The sequence below is a fragment of the Arvicanthis niloticus genome, chromosome 14, assembly GCF_011762505.2.
Source record: "Arvicanthis niloticus isolate mArvNil1 chromosome 14, mArvNil1.pat.X, whole genome shotgun sequence".
NCBI classification, from domain to species: Eukaryota; Metazoa; Chordata; class Mammalia; order Rodentia; family Muridae; genus Arvicanthis; species Arvicanthis niloticus.
This window is the reverse complement of record NC_047671.1, coordinates 45,224,799-45,243,091: the sequence shown is the minus strand read 5'-3', so window position 1 is coordinate 45,243,091 and position 18,293 is coordinate 45,224,799. Positions and strand designations below refer to the sequence as shown.

Here is an 18,293-nt window from a genome sequence, read left to right as displayed (position 1 = left end):
GAACAGGTAACTAATATGTTTTATTGAATCAAAACTATTAGAAATACCATTGAAAGATGCAATGGATATAAAACATTATTGAGGTTTACCATCTCTTTATACTAAGTTTTAATTTCTGGCATGCACTGTACATATACATCGCTGGATGTGAGCCTGTACTGTGGCTTTTGTGTTTGTTCAGCTTGTCCTGACTAGATTTGATGAGCTGTGCCTTCTGGTGGTATTTACTGAGTGCCTACTTCATGCCCAGACTTGTATTGGGCATTTTCACATCCATCACACCTCATCTTCCCAGGGGCTTTCCAAGTAAACATCACTGGTCTCACATCACAGTAGAAGAAACTGAAGACAGTGACTCAGGCTCCTAGACTATAGGGGAGATGTGCATGTCCTGTATACAGTGGCTTACAGATGATCTGACACAAAGACTGGTGCTCTTTCACCCAGGCCCCTTTAATTATTTTTTCTCCTCTACTTTAATTCTCCTAGAGTTGCTATGGCCCCTAAGGCAAGGCACAGAGACGCCCCATTGCTTATGAAGCAGATCATCCTTTAGTCTAAGAAAATGAATTATAGATGGGAAACTTTCCACAGGGATGTTAGATTTACTGTGTCTATGAGTTTTTGTGAACTGTTTTACAGAGTTTCTCAGTATCTACTGATACCAAGAAGAGCACTCAGCCTTGGGGGAACAAAAGTCATCCGCACAGGGGCCTCATCTTCAGCATCACTTGGAACTCTGGCCATGCATGATATGTGGGTGTCTGCATACATGCATGCATGTGTGTGTTGAAAGTGATTTTAAATGGCTTCTCTTCACTGCATGATATCATCTAGCATGAAACTATCTACTAGTTGTAACACAGGAAGTGGTAGCATTCTCAATTTACAGATTGATTTGTGTGTGAATGTGTGCATAGGGTAGGCATGCCATAATGAAAGTAGGGAGATTATAGATCAATGGTTCAGGTACCATTTCTAGCGTTATGTAGGTTCCAGAGATTTAACTCAGGTTACCAGGCTTGTGCGCCATGTGTCTTCATTCACTGACCTACCTTGCTAGCCCAACAGTAATTTTTAAAAGAGGGATATTCCCCAAGTATTTTGTGTCTTTCTGTACAAGACAGTTGAACATCTTCCAGTTAAATGGTCTTGGCTCCATCTCTGCTTGTTTGCCAAGAGTCAGGTTTCTTAGAGGCTAAGAGTGGCCTAGTCAGATGCTGTGAAAATTCTAACTAGATTCATAGTACATAGGGAAACAGAGGTGGTAGGCTCTTGATTCTAGCTCATACTAAAAAACCTTCAAGAAATTATGTTGAGAGCTTTCTAGTGAAATGATTTATCAGTGATTTAATTAATTCCAATGAGGGGATACTCATTTTCCTCAGATTCTCAAAGAGGCCTAAGATCTCCACGATTAGGAACACTGGATAAAAGAGAACCTTTGTCAAATGTAGTATGGAAAACTTTCTAGCTATGGAAGGCTTTTTAGAGGTGAATCAGTTACATAAATGACATTTCACACCAACAGCAGGAAAACAAACAGCCAGAGAGAGATATGATCTAACATTTTCAATGAAAGGAGACATAGAAACGGGCTTTAACAAAAGATAGTTGTTACAGTGGTGAGCTTACTGCTATATTGTGATGTGAAATGTTTCCTAATGGTTCTTGTGTTGAAGGTTTGGTCCTCAGTGGCTATGCTATAGTATAGTAGAAACTGTAGGTGTTGGACCTAGCTAGAAGAATTAGGTCTTTGGGGGCATACTTTTGAAGATTATGTCTTGTTCCTGGCCCCTCCCTTTCTCTTTTCTGCATCCTGGATTGCAGGACGTGAGCAGTCTCATTCCACCATGCCTTCTGCAATGATGTTTTGCCACATTAGGTACAGAAAAAAAAATGGAACCAACTAATCATATATTGAAATCATTGAAGCTACAAGCTAGAATAAGTTTTTCATCCATTTACATTGTTCCTTTTTTTTTTGTCACAGTATTTGTCACAGAAACATAAAATGAACCTAATGATATTTACAAGAGAAAAGAACTTTGGAGATGATTGGTAGCTACTTGGTCTTTTAAGAACATTGAGAGCAGATGTGAAAATCTTCAGAATGGGAACATTAGAGGTAAGTGAGGAGCTTTTAAAGTCATCATGACACAGAGAAACCCTGTCTCGAAAAACAAAACAAAACAAAACAAAACAAAACAAAACAAAACAAAGTCATCATGGGAAAAAACCAGTCTAAAGGAAGAGCCCTTGACAATTGAAGGAGGGAATTCAAGGGAGGAAGACATTGTCTCTTGGTTATAAAGCCCTTAGGGTTGGGGAGATGACTCAGTGGGTAAAGTGCTTGGTGTGTAAGGATGAAGACCTCAGTGAAATCACAAGTATCCTTGTAAAAGTCAAACACATGGTGTGTAGCTACAAATCTAGCACTGAGGAGACAGAGATAGGGGAATGCCCAGGACACCAGTCAGGCCAGCTAGTGTAGATGAAGCAAAAAGCCCCACAAACAAGGTGGAAAGTGCTAAGAAAGCATCCAATGTCTGATCAAGGATTTACATGTTCATTTTGAAGTAAATCCACCCATACACACACACACACACACACACACACACACACACACACACACACAGTGGCTAAGGATGTAACTTGCATAGCTGCACGAAGCCCTGGGTTCAACCTACAGCATTGTATAAGTTGGGTATGGTGGTACATACATACAATCTCAGTACTTGAGACATGGAGGCAGGAAGATCAAAAGTTCAAGGTCATCCTTAGCTATATAGTGAGCTCAGGCCAGCCTGATACACATGAGACACTGTCTAAAGAAAAAAAATTCTTGATGCTCTTGTAGAATCCATTTTCTTTCTATTATCTTTCATGTCTTGCCAAATTAGTTTAAGTAAATGAGATTTTATACCTACACTCATAGATGAAAAGTTTACAATGGATCGGTGTTTAAACTGATAAGAACAGCTGAATACCACACTTGATCTTAGCCAAAAGACTGAGAAGGGATGGTAACTATTTACATTTGTGGTAATTCTGCCTCAGTGATGAAAGCCTGAGGTTTTGATGTAGGATGTCTGATTCCCACTTCTTATAGCCACACCCCACACATGCAATGAACATGCTTGCTTGTTTTTATAGAGATGGTTTTAGTTACTGTTCATATCACTGTGACAGAATGCCTGACAGAAATAAAGAGGCAGGATTTGTTCTGGTTCATGGCTCAGGCATATGGCATCATTGTGCCATGGTGGGGAAGGACATGGCTGGAGGCTCCATGGTGGACAGACAGTGGAGCAATGATTATGCCATGTCGGTAGTCAGAAACAGTCTGTGAGCAGGATAAGCTATGAACTGGACTCCTTCTCTTCTAAACTTGCTACCCTCAGCTACATCCCACTGCCCATGGTTCCACAATGTCCTAAAGACTATCAGCAACTGGGGACTAAATATTTCAGGTAAATGAGCCTTATGGGAGATTTCACATCCAAACCACGAACAAACAAAACACTATTGTGGGTTAAATGAGAAATCTTCCTCCATAGGTTCATGTATGTGAACACTTGCCCTCCCCCCGGCCAGCTGGTGGTGCTGTCTAGGGAGACGACGGAATTTTTAGAATGTTGAACCTTGCTGAAGGAAGTATGTCACTTGGTGTGGTTTTTGATAGTTTATAGCCTCACCCCAGTTTCTTGTTTTCTTTCTGCTTCCCATGTGCATTTGAGGCATGTGATCCTAACTCCATGCTCTGGCCACCCACCCTGATGCTGCTGTTCCATCCCCAACATTATCAAGTCTAGCTCTTGGTAAGTGAAAGCCAAACTTTCTTCCTTGAGTGGCTTCTGAACATATTTTATCTAGCAACAGAGAAGTAACAGATACAGACACAAACGGGAAAAATACTTCATTTTCAAGACACAAGGGGTGGATAATTTTATAAATACAGTATTCATATATTGGGATTCTTTAATTTTTTCAATTAAAATAATGAGTGTTCTAAAAGAAATGAAGATCACAGGAGGGAATGGTTTTATAGACATTGTCTCACCACCATAAGAACACATTGAAAATGAGCGTGCCTGGGTTTTATTCTAGTTCCAACTTTTTAAAAATGAAATTTAAAAACTTATCATTAAAAAATTATCCTCTGGAAGTTCCTAAGCTTGCCATAATTACTTTTCTATTTTTCCTTTTTATTTATTATTCTCTCACACGACACATCCTACTGCAGCCCCCCTCTCTTCACCCCTCCTTGGTTGGCAATGGTGAAGCAGACTCCATGAGAAAGGCTACAAGCTCGCAGAAGCCCCTTCTTCTCCACACATATATGTACTATAAATATTCAGAGTGTGAGGTGGGCTTAATACAGGCTCATAACTCAGTGAAGTAGATTTTCACCTTCCAGGGCTTGTCGACACTAGGAGCAGTGAGCTAGTGTGAATTATTGGCTGCTGGTGGTGAATGTTCATATAAATCCACCCTTCCATGTGCTTTTGAAAAACCAAGTATTTTTCTACTATCATCCCACAGACGTGAGTCAATATATAGTGGAACGCAGCCTCCTGGGGGCTCCCCCTCTCTGCAGGTGGTGAGCAATATGCACACTCTGAGGGTCCTGTCATAACAAGGGTCAGGTCACCCTCTTTTGGGTTTGATAGAAGTACTACTCCTGCCTGCAATTGTGAGAGCCCATGATTTTAGGTCATATGACTCTTAATTTATTCTACTATGTCATATTTTATCCATTCGTGTATGTTACCCTAAATACGTTTTCAAACAGCAGTGTGAAAAAATATATTTTGGGTCAACTGTACTTTGGCAGATCGATATAAACCTGATTTCCAAATATAAATGGTAAAACATATGGTTCTAGATAAGAGATTAAATCTGTGCTCTGTGTGTGTGTGTGGGGGGGTTGGGAGACAGAGACAGTGCATGTGTGTTTTTGTGTGTGAGAGAGACAGAGGAGAGAGAAGAGAGAGGAGAGAGGAGAGAGAGGAGAGAGGAGAGGGACAGAGAGAGACAGAGATATTGCTCAGTGCTCTGTGGGGTGAGAGAGAGAGAGAGAAAGAGAGAGAGAGAGAGAGAGAGAGAGAGAGAGAGAGAGAGAGAGAGAGAGAACTTGTTCACTGGTGATTCTTCATGGAGGTAATAGGATTTCCTTAATCGAGCCCATTAGACCACCTTCTTGTAATTATCTCTGGGGCCAATCTGTCTATGTAATGGGCTCTGGAGGAATCAAGCCTTCACGTGCTTACAAAGGAAATTGTTGTGAATGTGTCAGAAGAAAGCCATCTTGAAGAATTACTGGCTAACAGACTCAACAGGAACCCAGGGGACTTTGCTGTGATACTAAAGAAAACTGTTGGAGCTGGGACTTTATTGCTCCAAAGGGTATTTCTTTTTTCATGGGCTTTTTAATAAATTTAAAATGTGCATGATGACAATGGCATTGGGGACTCCATGCCATCTGGTGAGGCTGGGCAGGCTGCTGCCTGCCTGTTTTGTATGTGAGAGAATATGAAATCTTAAGGGTTGCAGAGACTGCCAAGACTCTCAATGGCTTCAAGTATAACATGGGATTGGCTGCCTTGCCTCTCTAGATTGGACTAGCAACATTTCCTTCCCGGGACTGTTAATGTCTGGCATTGTGGACGTGTGTCATCCAATGTACTTGAAGATAATTGTATTATGCAACAGGAATGCCATTTTTCCATTTCTCCCTATGCAAATTAGTAACATGCAGGGCAGAGAATGGATTTATAATGAAGATAACAGTAACTCTGTGAGTCAAATGTGCCCTTCCAAAGTTGATCTGGAGAAGTTCTAATCCCTAATACCTCAGAATGGGACTAATTTAGAAAAGTGGTTACCACAGAAGTAGTTGCTTTAAATGAAGCCAATAAGATAGGTTCTAGTCCAATGTGTCCGTATGGAAAGGAGAAGTTGGGATAAAGAGATATACTTGCTCAAAGGGAAAATACCATGTGAACATCAAGGCAGAGAAGGAGTGGTTCATCCATCCCTATGAACCATTCAAGATTGCTGGTAAATAACTAGAGGCTGGGAATCAGCATGACATCTCCATTAGTCTTCAGACAGATACATCATCTCAATGTCTTGATTATGGGCTTTTCCAGGAATGTGAGAAAATTCATCTTGGCTGGTTAAGGAACCCAACTTGTGGTACTTTCTCATGATATACATGGTAAATTAACGTAAGAAGCACCAGTCCATGTTGAGGAGTTTGCTCACCTCATTGCAACCTCTTAAAGACTCTTTGGCTTAATAAGTTGGCATGAACTAGTTATCAGTGGGGAGCTGTGGCTTGGTGGGCTGTGGTTCTTTGTCTTTTCTTCACCAATGCTGTATTCATTGACCAGAAAGGACTGGGGTACTGCTCCATACATGTCTTAAAAGTGTGGGTCATCAGCAAGGGAGGCTAAAGGAAGGGAGCACCCCCTGGACTCTAAGTGTGATTCATGCGAGCATCTTTTGCAGAAGAAAAAGGTGAGGGGCTACTTGTACACACAACAAGTGGCAGTTGATATTAATTAAATTAAGTAACATGATTAACTAATTTAGACGGTATTCCTGTGTTTTCTCACGGTTCACTCACTTTCTTCCCACAGAAGCTATCCCTATATTTGAAGCACCGAAGCTTAACTTTTAAAACAATCATTTCTTTCTTCCTTTCTCTTTTTTCTTTCTTTCTCTCTCTCCTTTCTTTCTTTCTTTCTTTCTTTCTTTCTTTCTTTCTTTCTTTCTTTCTTTCTTTCCTCCTTCCTTTCTTCCTTTCTCTCTTTCTTTTCTTTCTTTCTTTCTTTCTTTCTTTCTTTCTTTCTTTCTTTCTTTCTTTCTTTCTTTCTTTCAGATTCTCTTTTAAACTCATTCCAAATCTTTTTTTTTTTCTGTCAAGTTGATCTCTCCTAACTTCCTCCCAATAGGTCTGCTGCAGTACAGGGAAGAAGAGAGCACTAAAAGGAGCAAGAACCTCTGTGAGCTATAAATTAGAAGGTGCCTCAAATATGATGGCCACAAAATCATTAAGCAAATATTGCTGCCAATCGGTCTGCCTCAGCGAGTGGTTATGGGTAGGATTACCAAGATTAAAACCAAGACCAACGGCGTGCAAATACGGGCCCAACTGACCTTATTGATTCTTCCCTCCTGAGAAAGAATCACAGCTTAGCAGGCAGAAATCAATTCAACTGCATTATGTTAAGCTGCGTGTAGGTTTATTCAACACCATGCCTGGAAATCACTTTATAAAATAGCAAAACCCAACAAAAACAACAACCATAACTACACAAAAAATATACATGCTGGTTTACAGGTACTTATGTATTTACCCGAATAAGGATATGCTCCCTCTTGAAATAAAACGGAGAAGATCATAGACCCTTCTATTATTCCCTACTTTCCTCCCTCCCTGCCTTTCTTTCTCCTTAAGGATACTTGTGTTCATCTGGCCACATTAGCCACCCCCAGTTTCAGGGTGGAGTGACAAGAGCAGACACAGTTTATATTTCTACAGCCAGAGAAGCAGTAGAAGCTGATTATTCCTGAGGAATTCATCCCTTTTGGCTTTTACATTAAAGGAAGCTGGCCCTTGGGCTTCAGTGCACCACAGGAAACAGAAGATACATTCTTTCCTTCTCTAGTGAGAACTCACAGGCTGAAGAGAGCTTTCAAATCAACAATGGGTGGAAAAAACTGGCCTTCCAGCAGTGAGCAATGTGAACATCTACCTCAGTCCTCCCGTGCGTCCCCAGGAAACCATCCTGTGTACTCCTCAGCACCGTGGACTTGAGCCAGGCAATCATTGTGCTTAGGGGTTCAGCCTTAACCTAAAATCTCTCAATAGAGCCAAAAAGAGTGCCTTTCCATTTACGATTGCTAGGCAACACCAGCAACACATTTTTTTTTGCAAGAACTTATTTGTGGTTCTGACTGAGAATAGCTCCAACTTATTTCCTCCTTAGCCACGTGATTTACTCCAGAGCCTGCCTTGCTCGCTCAGACATGTTTCTTCTACCTTTGTGGTCTTCCACAGCCATTGTGGAATTTTAGGTGTATTCTGGGCTCCTGGTAAGGAGCCTATCTTTATCAGCACAGAGATCTGGCAATTAGAAGACCAATGGTCAAATTCATTTATTCCAAATTGCCAAATTTGTTTATTCCAAATTGTCAAATGGCTATATTCCTAACATTCCATTTGAAACATGAACTGTCCATTCCCATTTCAATAGGGGGAAAATCGTCAACCCAAACTCTTCAATGGTTCCAACCTGGGTCCCAAGGTAGCAGGAGACATCTTTGCAGTAGTATATGGAGCCTCATCTGCATCTCAGTTTAAAATGTGCTGGAGTGATGTGGGACAAGAACATAATGATATGAGGAACAAGAAGAGGATGAAGTCATGAGGCCTGGGTACCAGTCCCAGCTCTACAACCCTGAGAGCCTCTACCTGTAGTCAACTTCAGCATCCATGGCTTCCTTGCCTACAGAAGAAATGGGATTCGAACTACTAGTATTCCAAGCTTTTGAACTCTTTTTCCTAAATGAGATAATAGAGATACAAATCTCATGGTTTTTTTTTTTTTTTTTTTTTTTTGCATTTAATGAGAAAATAATATAGTAGTAGTCTGGGGAGTTGTTCAATGAAGATGCTCCTGCCATGTAGGCAGAAGAAAATTCTTCAAGAACCTTTGCCATGAGCATTCCATGCCACAATCGAAGCCCTCTAACTTGCCAGTCACTGACTCTCTTTGAACTCGGCTTTCCGCCATCTAAAATGCTTCTCCCCTCACAGGGAGAGAATGAAGTAACAGGAAGCATGGCTATGTTTTAAAACGGTGAATTGTCTTAGAAGATCAGCTCCCCTTTAGAGAAAGCCACTTTGGCTTTTGGCATTAGGAAGCCCATTCAGTTAGTTCTTGGCTCACTGACAGAGCTTAATTGGCCTGGCTATGAAAACCTTACAGAGTTATTATGTGCTACACCTGTGATGGCTATGCATCATGTTAATCAAAACAATTAGGTTGGGGACCCAGAGAATGGCTTTCACCACTGTGTATAACCTTCCTCACTTCCAGAAGGAAATGAGCAGCTACTTTCTGGTCTCTCATATTGCTCTCCATTCTTGGAGAGAGGTCTCAATCAGATCCACCTCTGCTGAATAACATTCATCATGGTGTCATTACACATCTGTGAGGAAATACTGATTTCGACTTAGAAACAGCTTTGGGGCTGTGGGTAAAAAGAACTACAAGTACCAATCACTACACAGACTAGAGAGCTGGTGACAACCAGAGTTGGGGGCAAGACGGTTAATCCCAGTGATGTATCTTCCTCCAGAGGAAGGAAAAATGAGTAGGAACATGGGCAAAGAATTTATTCACTAGCTTGTGAAAGAAAGAACTGATGTGTTTATAAAAAGATAAAGAGAAAGGAGAAATGTTCTATGGGGGTGTGGTGAGGTATGGGGGAAGGGGATGTCTCAGTGGGCCCATGACAAGGCATCCTTTCCCCCTGAGGGACCAGCCACATGGACGGTATAGTATAGAACAGAGTTTATTCAGGGCATGGGGAGGAGAGTTAAGAGGGTAGTAGAAGCAGAGAAAGGCAGAGAGAGGGAGAAAGTAGAGAAGTAGAGGCCTGCCATGAGCATGTGGAAAGAGGGGGAAGAGAATGGGGAAGAGGACAGAGGGGGAACAAGAAGACAAGAAAGGAACAGGAGATCAAGAGAGAGAGAGAGAGAGAGAGAGAGAGAGAGAGAGAGAGAGAGAGAGAAGGGGCAAGCAGCCCCTTTTACAGTGGGCTAGGCCTACCTGGCTATTGCCAGGTAACTATGGGTAGGGGCATACCTGGCTGTTGCTAGGCAACCATGGGGTGGAGTTTAGATTCAATGCTAACAAGAACAAAGCAGAGATTTTGGGGACAAAACAACCTCATGTATTTGATTTTCCTCAATGAAACTGAAGAATCGTTAAAAATATATATTTCATTGTGTGGATTTCTTTTTACTCATGAGTCAAGGAGCTTGAATTGATAATTTGTGATGGGGAAAAGTGGCTTAAGTAAATGCTGGCTCTATGATGGCTTAACACTCTGGGTTCAATCCAATGGGATAGGATGGTCCTGCGGGCACTGCAAAGCCCTGGGCACACTTTGCAAAGCCCACTGTGAGCTGAAGCTCTGGAAGGACACCTCAGCCAGTTCACATGCTGGGTTCAAATTTGGGCTCTCACTACTGAGCCTTTCCTGCATCGGGCTGGCTGCCATCTGTGGACAAAGCTTAATTCAAGGGCTCTAGACCAGGCTGGGTTTACTAATAAGAGCACAGACCCTTCCGTGCTGCTCACTACCTGTCAGCCATCTGTTTTAGAAGTTGATTTTGAGAAGAGGATCTTTGCAAATGGCTCCATATCTCTAAAATACCAGAGACAGAAAGATCAGCAGTCTGTCCCTAACCATTTCTGCTATCACTGAATCATAGAAAATGGCCCTTGAGTACCCCTCCCCTCCAGGTAGACAGGTGGCTGTGAAATCATTCTAAGGACATAGTAGACAACATCAGTGGATCGTTTCACCTAGGAAGATGCTAGTAGTGGCTTTCTGTCTGGTTTTATTTAGTTTTGTCTAAAGGAAACCAGAATGTGCCATTATACCTGTGGTTCCCAACCTATGCATCAAGCCATAACATGGTGTCCCAGTTGGATTTCTATTGCTGGGAAAAATAATACTGCAATGAGAACGAATTGGGAAGAGACAGAGTTCATTTGCCTTATATGTCCACATTATAGTGCATCATCAAGGGAAGTCAGCACAGGAACTACTCCATCAGGAACCTGGAGGCAGGAATTGAACAGAGGTCATGGAGGAACACTGCTTACTGGCTTGCTTCCCATGCTTGACTCAGCTTGCTTTCTTATACTACTCAGGACTACCTACACAAGATGGCACAGGCTCTAGTGAGCTGGGCCCTCCCAGGTCAATCATCCCAATCAAGGAAAGGCCCTACCTAAGCCCTCAGGGAAATGTGCTGTAGGAATCTTTGAGCTGAGGTTCCTCTTCTCAGAAGACTGTAGCTTGTGTCAAGTTGACAAAAGACTATCCAGGACATGTGTCAAACTCATATAGGCTGCTGTAGGGTCTTTTAAAAACTGAGGGAGGAATGGAGTTAGCTTGCTGGTAGATTGCTTATTTGGTCTTACATGGTGTGCACAGAGCCCTGGGTTTTTATCTCTGCATCCCAAGGAAAAGACAAACTAAACTAAATAGATTCAACCTCTGACAAATATGTGAGAAGCAGCAAGACAGAACTTGCTGCTCTGACATTAGCATGTGGTTAGTGACATATTCCTGTCAGTCGCTGCAAGGATACCTTTATAGACTTGAACATAATCAAAAATGTACCGGATCCAAATCAATGACAAACAGATAAGGAGGTCCCCAAACTGATCCTAAGATTTGAGAAGCCAGATGGAGTCTAATTGGCTGGGGGGAGTATCATATAATAATAATGCAGAAATTAGTGAGAACATTAGTTTATGTGCACCACTTCTTTTTTTAAAAGTCACCAAATTGCTACAGTGCACATTATTATTAACTAGTTTGTACCTAACTCCTTATTAGACAGAACCACTAGTCATTTTTTTCCCGGCCCAGCAGCAATTTGAAGGCTATTACTGCAGTAGTGACAATGTTTGGACAAGGTTCCCTAGGACCCTAGGAACCTTAGAAAAGCCGATGCTGCTAAGCAGAAAGTGCCAGAGTGAGGGACGTATACCAATACTAACTTTTCCGGGCTGTGATGTTTTCAATTAAGATGTTAACATAGAGACAGTTGTAGATATGAATATGCTTTTGTCTGAAATGACACAGTAAATGACCCCTCTACCTAGTTTCTCATAACTGTATCAATATCTCGTAAAAAGTTATGACCCCATCACAAACCAGGATGCTGACGTAAATTCAGTCCAAGTACAGCACATTCCTATTACTGCCACGCTGTCTCCAGTTACTCTCTTGTAGCAACACCGACCTCCCTTCAGGTCCATCCTCTCTGTAACCCCTGGCAACCGTTCATCACCTTGCTGCTTCTATAATCTTGTCAAGAGTGTTACAGGAATGAAGAGCAGCAGATCTGTAGTTGTCAGAAGTAAGGTGAGGTTATAATCCAGGTTTTAAGCTTTGGGAATTGTTTTCTCAGTCATCCTCTTGTTTTGTTTTGTTTTGTTTTTTTCTGTTTTGGATTCACCTAGGTTGTTGTGGGAATCAGTAATTTACTCTTTTGTTGCTGGGATGTATTCCAGAGCCTAGAGGTAGCACAGTTGTTTAGCTATCTACCTGTGTAAGGAGTTACTTTAAGTTTTTAACAGCTATGTAAAAATGTTGCTATAAATAGCATTTACAAGTAAATATGTTTTTTTTTTTTTTTTTTTTTTTTTTTTTTTTTTTTTTGGTGTATGAGCATGCTTTTTAACTTTTATGAGATAAATGTCCAGGAACGCAATTCTTAGCTACATCATTTGATCATAAGAGATTTCCATATTGTTTTCCAAGATGGCTGTATATAGTCTTCATTGTCACTGACAGTCTGTAAATGATAAATGTGTCTCTGGGATCCAGTGTACAGTGATATCACTAGTTTTTACTCAGCCACAGTGATGCATGTGGTCTGAATTTGCATCTCCTCTGTGGCTTGTGATAGTCACCTTATTTGGATAAACTTGATGTTTGTGTGTCTGCTGATGAGGTGTTACATGTCTTTGGCTATTTTTTACCCTGACTATATTCTTAATGCTGAGTGTTAAAGGCTCCTGTACACCTAGAAACTAGTGTTTGTTCACTTTCCAATTAGCCTTTGGCTGAGTTAAGTGGTGATCGTTTTGGCGAGACTCCATTTACAGATGGTGCATTTGATGTCAAATGCTAGAACATTCTTTGTCTAGCTATAGCCCGATAGCTTTCTATTTTTCCTACTTTTAAAAATATCTTGATACATAATTCTACAATCCATTCTGGAAATCTAGGTGCTCTAGTAACCTTTGTTGAAACACTATATACCCACTGTTCAACTGTTCTGCACGTTGGGAAAAATGGATAGAATATCATTTGTATGTATCTACCTCTGGATTCTGGATTGTGTTCCACTGATCTATGTCTTTAACCCTTCTCTAGTGACACAGTATTGGCCACTGTAGATCTATAATAAATATTAAAATAAAGTAGACACATTCTTCTCTTTTTACTCTTAAAAAATTCCATGATTAAGCTATTCTAGTTCCTTTGACTTTTTATATACATAGCTATAAAAGTAACTGGCGGGATTTTGATAGAAGTTGCATTAAATCTGGGAAGAGTTGACAACTCTACTTTGAGTGATCAAGTTCTCTGCTTTCAGTTAACAAATGACAACCTTCATTATTTTAGGATTAGGCCACATATTCATTAGCCTCAAAGGCATCTTATATATCAGGGTATCTGAACATTTGATAGAAAACTGCATATTTCTGTAAGAAAGTAAGAACTCTGCCAGATGTTAGGTGACAAGGAACACTTCGCCCCAGCAAGAGGAATGAGTGGTGGCAATGGCTGCTGCCTATAGGCAAGGGCGTCCTCTACAAACAGGACAGTGGCTATTCAGCTCTAGCTCTTAAGAACAAAGCCATCATGAAACACATTCGTTAGTATGCTAAATAAAATATAAATTTGGAAACTCCCTCCTAGAATATAGTAACAAATATCATCTTAAAAAAAGAACATGAACCCAGCATTGCTATGGCTTATAAATTTTAATCAGAAGTCAGAAATTCATTAAAATGTTGGCAGCTACTCTGAATTAACATAAAACAAAATAGGCCAAATATGCTCATTAGTAGGCTGGATCCATGTCCAGAAACTGCTCTTTGTTATTTCTACATAAGGGAGTCAACAAGGGAGAGTCTCCAGCAGCCTCAAGGCACTCATAATCCACCTCCAACAGCAGGCAGATACCATCAGGCCATGCTACCTTCTCTCTAAACATCAGAGTTCTTATGTCAGGGGATACTCTGTGATTTGGGCGGTCAGAAAGTGACTCTCTGGGTTATCTGCAAACATACTACTAGGAAAGGCAAACAGGTACTTTCTGGGGACTCCAATTATAGCAGGAGATACTCCTAGGAAAGCTAATCCAATTGATGCTTTACTGTGTTATCTCAGCATCAGATCTGAAGCACCCATTGATAGCATCAAGAGCAGTGCAGGAGTCAGCTTCTAAGTACCATGGAGTGGAGTGGAGTGGAAAGAGAGTTCCCACAGTTAGCCAAGCATGTACCACTCATACACACACACACACACACACACACACACAGAGAGAGAGAGAGACAAACATACACATATGCATGCATACACATATATGAACACACACATGTACCCATATACATACACACTGGCAAACATACACAAACATATGCACACACACATGCATGCACATACACACAAATTCACACATACATACACATATATACACATGCATATATACACAAATACATACACACTGGCAAACACACACAAACATATGCACACACACATGCATGCACATACACACAAATTCACACATACATACACATATACACACATGCATATATACACAAATACACACACACACACACAAACACACACCCTAGTGTTGTATAAGTTATAAAGAATAGTTATATAGCATTACAGAGGATGGGATAGTGGTGATTGGTACAGTCAACATGGGTCTGGGAAGGCTGCTCATTAACATCTAAGCAGACTTGAAGGAAGAAATGAGGCAACCATAGATGCACACTGAAGAAGAGAGTTCTCAAAGGAGGCAATCATATTTGTGAAAGCCTGAAGTGGCAACTTATTTGGTTTATTTGTGGAGCAGCCTTGGCGGGGTGCTAGGGCAGAAGAGTGGTGGGCATCTGGGAGGCAGAGCCAGGGACTGCAATCCTGCAAAATGTCCAACCTTAGATTTTACTCACGATGTATGAAGTGATTGAGAGATTCTGAGCAGGGAGAGGCAGGTCAGTTTGAGATAGTTTGAAGCTAGAAGACACAGGCTTGTCTTTGAAGGCACGGCAAGTGAGAGCAGGGAGCATAGGGTGCATCCAGAGACTGCACCTTCAGTGACTACTTAATTTATTGAGAGGTAAAAGATTGCGCCTCTAATTTTGCAAGGCCATCACCCTGGATGATGATTTGAGTTTCAGGTCAATGTTTACCTTTGTCTCAGATCACATCCATCCTGTCATCGAAGTATTCAGATTTCATTTTCCCTGAATTAATAGTATCCAAAACCATCTTACCCAGTTTACAAATTGTGTTGACTCATTATATGGATAGGCAGACAAGCCCCAAGAGGATAAGGACAACGTCCACCTAGGTTTTTTGCATTCTCTTCAGTACCTAATTTGGTGCCTGAGTCCTTGGGATATGCTCAATAAATACCTGTTGATTGAGATTTATGAAGCGTGAGACAGACTAAGCAATTTTCAGTTTCATTCATACAATCCTTTTTAGAGCAATTAGATAATGGATGAAATGATGTTGATTTGCTATAGCAGGTACCATGTCAGTTTCCAGAAAAACAGAAGCTGGCAGAGAAGGCACTGTCTGCAGTCAGTGTCTTCAGAGCATTCTGGTGGAAGTCTGTCCAGTTGATAATCCACAAAGATGGGCCTTTCCTGTATGAGGAGTCTTAGGGATAAGAATGTAGTACGATGACAGGTTGATTAGTGTTAATTCAAATAGAGCTAGCAGACTGTTGATTACTGTGCTGGAGAACACAGGCAAAGAGTCTCAGAACTGGGATCCAGAGAGAGTCACTTTGGGCTTCAGTGATCTTTGAGAAGGTTGTGTTCTATGAAGCTTTTTTTTTTTTTTTTTTTTTTTTTTTTTAATAAGGAAAAAGATGTTGAATAATGGCTGAGGCTTGATTCACTCTGCAGTCTCAGGGTCTGGGGCTCAGCTAGATTATAAACCCAGTTTATAGATTATCTTTAAGAAGATAAACTTATCAATGAAATAACTGAGTTTTCTTTTATATCTTGAAACAACCCACTTAATAGTGCTGCCGTAAGAACTAAAGTGTCATGTCTTGGAAGTACTTAGTACAGTACTTGGGACACAGCACTTTCAGATATCTGTCAAGAACTACAATTAGAGTTTCCTCATATAGACCAAACAGTACAAAGGAGGATCTCAATAAATAGATTTCAAATGTATAAGGGTTGGTTATCTCAAGAGTAAGCCATTTTGGATGTGATGAGCCATTCATATATCAGAGACAGGCACAATAAACACAGAAATAAACCAGCCTGGATCCTTCTGAACAGTACAGCTATATCCAGACTGGTGGCTACTATTAGTTACTGACATTCTGAGGAAGGAAACTCTTGTCAGCCAAGGATAGCTGGCAGCCTGAATGTATGAAAGTCAGTGGATTCCTGGTTTTAAATGAAAGGCAAATGGTAACTGGAGAGGTCCCAGAGCATTCAGTGATTCTGTGCATCAGTAGTACTTTCTGGAAAGGTAGAGCCAAAGACTGGAAGTAGCAGCAACTAGAATAGCACTTTTCTTCCCACAGAGACCCACAGGCTCCATCTGTGCACATGACTTTTCAGCTGCTACCATGAAAGAGGAAGTGGTTTGAATTAACACTAATCAACCTGATTCTCCCGGGGCGCCATGTACCTGTGAACTTCCAAGTCCTTGGTAAACAGCAGTTAAGCTTCCTTATCTCCTGAGGAATGAGCCCTTGGAGTTTTTTGCTTAAAACAAGCAGACTTGTGGGGAAAGAGGCTGTAATTATTAGTAGACTATGTGCCAGACAGAATAATTTTCAGCTCATGCTTGAAAAGGGCCAAATCACCTGTAAGGCCCCAAGCTGTTTTGCATAACAGGGTTCTGTCATCAAGTCCCCCTAAGTGTTAGATGAAGAGTGAGTGAATGATTGCAAATGAAAAGAATGGTTGTGGATGGAAAAGTAGCAAAGCACATTACAGTGAATAAACTAGTCAGCTCAGCAATTTCACTCAGATGCTTTTTTTTTTTTTTTTGCCAGAGAAATTCTAGCCTATGTACTGATGAGGTATGAACAAGTCCTCTCTGCCGTGTGATCTGTACTGGTGAAAATTCCAAGAGCAGTCTCAATGTGTATTGATCAAGAGCGGTATAATTAAAAAGGTTACAGTAGTTCTAAAGAATCGGGCTGACCTACATGTGCTTTCATGGAGAGCCAAGACACATTAGAGAAGAAAAAGCAAAGTTCAGGGTCAGGTGCGTGCTGTGGCATATGTGGTCACGCGAGGAAGCCCAGGCTCCTTCGATATTTCTTCCATTAGGACACAGAGCTTGCTTAGACTACCTGCACATGGGGAGCAGACTTGCTGATTCGTTTCAGGGATAAGGAATAAAATACAGCAGAAAGAATAGTATGCTACTTCCAAGGTACAGTCATAAAAAGGCTTTCTATTGTGGTGTCCTTTGTGATGGCCCATCTTTGCCTCCAGAGGCAGCCTGCCAAGAACAATCAAGAGGCCCTGAGCAGAGGCCCACGTGGCAACCTGGATCCAGGAATGAAGATTCCCAGGAAGTACTGTGCCAGTGAACCATCATATAAGCTCATCTTCCCAAGCTGTTCAAGAGTACAGTCCTTTCTTCTAGCCTGAATACAGTCTCCAGAAAGGCCTTAGACTAAGCACCCAGGGTGTAGTCATCCCTGGATTCCACACTCTCAGACAATGAGTGAGGTAAGAGATGTTTGCTATTTCAAGACACTAAATTTTGTAGTAGCGATTGATTAATCAATAATGAATAGATGATGTATATAAACACAAATTTATATAGTTAAGAAGACCAATATATACACAAAGGCACATGTGCAGAGAGGGTCTTGAAAGATATGCAGAGGTAAACACAGTGGTTACCTCTAAGGAGTAAAGAGACGGATCAAGATGAAATTGGTTCTAATTTTGTTGTGTGGTTTTTATATTGGTATTATTGATGGAGTGTCAGATAATAAAAAAGGGGAATTAACACAATGAAAAATTGCACTTCTTCATATTTCTTGGTAAAGGAGAAAAGGCTGGGGAGCTCAACTTTGATCATCTCCCAGAAAAAGGGTTGCCTAGCAAATTTGTTTAATAATAAACAGGGTTATCAGTGGGGCTCTCCTACCCACTTGGAGAAGGCAAATCTTGTCAGTCACCTTAAAAGTCACCTTAGCACAAGTCACGAACAATAAGCGATTATTTTTT

General features: G+C 41.0%; 1 protein-coding gene and 1 non-coding gene across 9 annotated transcripts in view; both read right to left on the bottom strand.

Moving 5' to 3' along the window:
- Window positions 1-18,293, bottom strand: part of Ppp2r2b (protein phosphatase 2 regulatory subunit Bbeta) — a 400,180-nt gene that overhangs the window by 132,167 nt on the left and 249,720 nt on the right. The gene's annotated exons all lie outside the window — the stretch shown is intronic.
- Window positions 2,830-3,025, bottom strand: LOC117720262 (U2 spliceosomal RNA). The gene has a single exon (XR_004608283.1). It is a non-coding gene; the product is annotated as a U2 spliceosomal RNA (small nuclear RNA).